Source organism: Cebus imitator, unplaced genomic scaffold (genome assembly GCF_001604975.1).
Source record: "Cebus imitator isolate Cc_AM_T3 unplaced genomic scaffold, Cebus_imitator-1.0 Scaffold23, whole genome shotgun sequence".
Taxonomy (NCBI): Eukaryota; Metazoa; Chordata; class Mammalia; order Primates; family Cebidae; genus Cebus; species Cebus imitator.
The window spans coordinates 2,621,133-2,623,747 of NW_016107338.1; the positions used below are offsets into that span (position 1 = coordinate 2,621,133).

At 37.0% G+C, this 2,615-nt stretch overlaps 1 protein-coding gene across 1 annotated transcript in view; it reads right to left on the reverse strand.

Moving 5' to 3' along the window:
- Positions 1–2,615, reverse strand: part of MPHOSPH10 (M-phase phosphoprotein 10) — a 20,394-nt gene that overhangs the window by 5,876 nt on the left and 11,903 nt on the right. The window lies entirely within an intron of this gene.

Below are 2,615 nucleotides of genomic sequence, written 5' to 3' on the forward strand. Positions count from 1 at the left end.
AAAAAAAAAAAAAAAAAAAAAGTAGCAGTACTGTGAGAGTTCCAGCACCTACCAAAGAAGAGATGTGATGTGCATTTTAGGAGCTACAGTAACCATTATCTATAATATTCAGAAGCTAAAAATTTAATTCCCTTGGCATTTACTTCTGCCAAAAACTAAGTGATTCCTAAGATGGCTACAATTTTTTTTAAAGGACTATGGCAAGTGATTACAAGTGTTGGCAAGGATGGAGAAACCTTATGCATTGTTGATGGGAATGTAAAATGATGCAGGCACAGTGGAACAAGCTTGGCAGGTCTTAAAAAGCTACACAGAGAATTACCATCTGACCCAGCAATGCCATTCCTAGGTGTACAACCAAGAGAATTAAAAACGAGTACTCAAACAAATACATGTACACGGCACTATTAACAGTCAAAAGGTGATAAGAGACTGAATGCCCATCAACGAATGAACAGATAAACTGTGGTACATACACACAATAGAATACTATGCAACCATAAAAAAGAAATGAAGCACTGACAAATGCCACAGTACTGAAAACATGACACTAAGTGAAGGAAGTAAAAAATGAAAGGCTGCATATTGCATGGTTCCATTTATATCAAATATCCAGAATAGGCAAATCCACAAAGATAGAATGCAGACTGGGGGTTGTTAGAGCTGGGGCAAGTGAGGAAAGGGGAGCATATGCATATGGGGCTTTATTGTGGGTTGATAAAAATGTTTAAGAACTAGATAGAGCTAGTAAGTTACACTGTCCTAAATGCTCCCAATTGGTTCACTTAAGTGGTTAATTTTATGTTATGTAAATTTTATATCAATTAAAAAGAAAAAAAAGAAGTAGTGTTAATATAGACTTCATCAAATTATCCAAACATCCATTTGGATGGTAGGGGCTTTTTTTCCCTTTTATTTACATGTAATGTGTTAAAGATTTATTCTGACAAATCACATTGAAAAACTGACTGCAATTTTAATTCTACTGAAGAGAAAGAGTAAATTCAATGCTTCTCTCTCTGTCCTCCTTGGCCCCAAATGCTTATTCTAAACGGCTAAGAAGGCTTTTTGTTTATTTGTTATTAAGATATGAAAAAAAAAAAACCCACCAGAACTTGGAAACGACAGGCTCTTTGCCTCCTGACCCTGATGACAGAGATGCAGCCAGGTCTGTTTCCAATGTGCATCATCAGCACCCGCCTTCCAGCCGTGGTCAGGCATCATCACACTATTACCGCTTCTTACTATTTTAACTTACTTCACACTTTAAAAAAACCTAAACATGTCCTTTCACCTCATTCTAGGTAACAATATCCATAAAATCAAATACATAGCAATATATTTGCTATGTAGCATTTTTTGAGCCACATTATATACATAACTGTGAGTAAAGGCTCCCACATATGCTGTTTACCATCATTTCACTTCTACAATTAGCCTCGCTAATGAATATACTAGAAATCCAAGTCTATCCTCAAAAACTTCTGAACTTGCTGTTGACTTCTGAGAGAAAAATAAAACTACATTTAGAGTGGGCATAAGCTACTGTATTACATATCCAATTTTTAACTCTTGTGGTCACCAAATACTTTCTGTATTTACTGAATCTCCTCAAAGACTCAAATGAAACCGTACACATCCTCTTTCAGCTACTGCCTTGGATTGCAAGGTAGCCAGGAAGAATTTTAATTCAAATCTTTTCAGTTCTTCAACTTCACAGTGGCATCAGGGCAATTTGCTGTTGGTACCTGAGGGGCATTTATTAACAAAATCTGGTAGGAATCGTAAATGGCTTTTGCAGAAGAAAAATGCCACCTGATCCCTAAGCACATATTAAACATATTCCCAATAAATCAAATGTAAAGGAAAAATTCAATTATCATATAGGCATATAATATTCCTGAAAATATGACCTTGTCCTATTATTTAACCAGAAATTTCTGGGTTTTTTTTGTTTGTTTGTTTTTGTTTTTTTGAGATGGACTCTCGCTCTGTCACTCAGGCTGGAGTGCAGTGACGCAATCTCAGCTCACTGAAACCACCACTTCCCTGGTTCAAGCAATTCCCCTGCCACCGCCTCCTGGGTAGCTGGGATTACAGGTGCACACCACCATGCCTGGCTAATTTTTTGTATTTTTCAGTAGAGACAGGGTTTCATCATGTTGGCCAAACTTGTCTCGAACTCCTGATCTCAGGCAATCTGCCCGCCTCAGCCTCCCAAAGTGCTGGGATTACAGGTGTGAGCCACCACGCCCAGCCCAGGATTTCTTTTAGTTAAGTGAAAGAAAAAACAGGCCTAAAAATCAGAAAGAATCCATAATCATGTAAAATATACCAGTAACTTCAAAGTATCAATGAGAAATGGTTTTAAAGCTGTAGCACCACCATAATAATTGCTAGAAAGTTAATAATTAGTTGTAAAAGTATCAGGTGACCAAAGCCTAATTGCAAGGCAAACCCCCCAACCCCTCACATAAAGTGGGAATATTATAACCTTTCTATTCCTAACATGCTCTGTCTTATATTTAAACAAGGTAGCCGAAGAGCTCAAGATTTCTATTTCATGATTTCAACAGTCACAAAAAGCATAGTTCTCTACTTCTGTTTCTTTTTTT